Raw genomic sequence first — 1,111 nt, 5'->3', positions numbered from 1 at the left:
AGGAACTATTTTTTAGTTTCTTCATTTATTTTTATTTTTTTAACACAAGAAGGCGCCAAGCGCCAAGATATCATTCATCTCAAAAGCATAGTACAACGTGTATTACATATCCCTGGAGTTGAAAGTTATGAAGATAAAGCAAAGTTGGGCAAAGAGAATTGCTTTGAGAGGAATGAGTACAGCACTACAGCTAAGGACAGAGTCTACTCTTGAGTTGAGAACCTGATGAGCACAATCATGAGCTATTCCATTGATGTTCCTGTTAATATGGTAAACAGCAGTCTGGATAGAAAAAGTGTCCTAAAGAAAATTGCTAATTGGAGTGCGACACATCCAGTTGATCGAGTCATCATTGATTTTCCTGTAAGCAGCCATCTTGGCCAACAAGAGATTATCCGTGAAGTATTCTTTATATGCCAAGCATGTTATTATGCTTCTTCCAATTGATGTACCACCAACACAGCAAGATTCACAAACTACTTAACCAGTACAGAGTTTCAACTACTTTACTTAAATTTTTGATTTTTGTGTAGTATTATGTTGTAATGAACTAATTGACCAATACACAGTAGTCTATGAGTGAATCTATCTCTCTTTCTTTTTTCGTGATGGAGACTGAATTGAGGTATTCAACGTATGCTGTTGAAGACTGCATGAACAAGAAAAAAAAATCTACAAGGTCAGGTCGAGTGCAGGCTACGACATTGTGAATGTCATGTCTGTACTGCAAGGAAATTGAGAATGGAGCATGGAGCAGGCCAGCAGGGCATGGCTCAAAGGTCAAAACGTATAGAACTGAAACTGTGCTAAAAAACTGAACATCACGGCCAAACATTTTAATTTTGACAGCAGAAACGATCTAAGGCAGCATTTTTCCTTATGCGCACATAGCCCCAGAGGCCAAGGTGCGTCCGGAAGAAAAACATCACAGTGGCAGTCACCAGTTGGCTCTCTCGCCAGGCCGCTGCGGTCTTTGTTTTTCCTGGAGGACCAACTTATTGGACAAGTGTCAGAAATGGCAAGTCCAAGATCTGAAAAGTATCTTCAGTGTAACTGAGGACAAGAAAAATCTCTATGACAGATCCAGAATAAGACTAGCATTTAAGGAAAA

This window comes from Triticum aestivum, chromosome 6A, assembly GCF_018294505.1.
Source record: "Triticum aestivum cultivar Chinese Spring chromosome 6A, IWGSC CS RefSeq v2.1, whole genome shotgun sequence".
NCBI lineage: Eukaryota > Viridiplantae > Streptophyta > Magnoliopsida > Poales > Poaceae > Triticum > Triticum aestivum.
Note: the sequence above shows the minus strand (reverse complement) of the source record.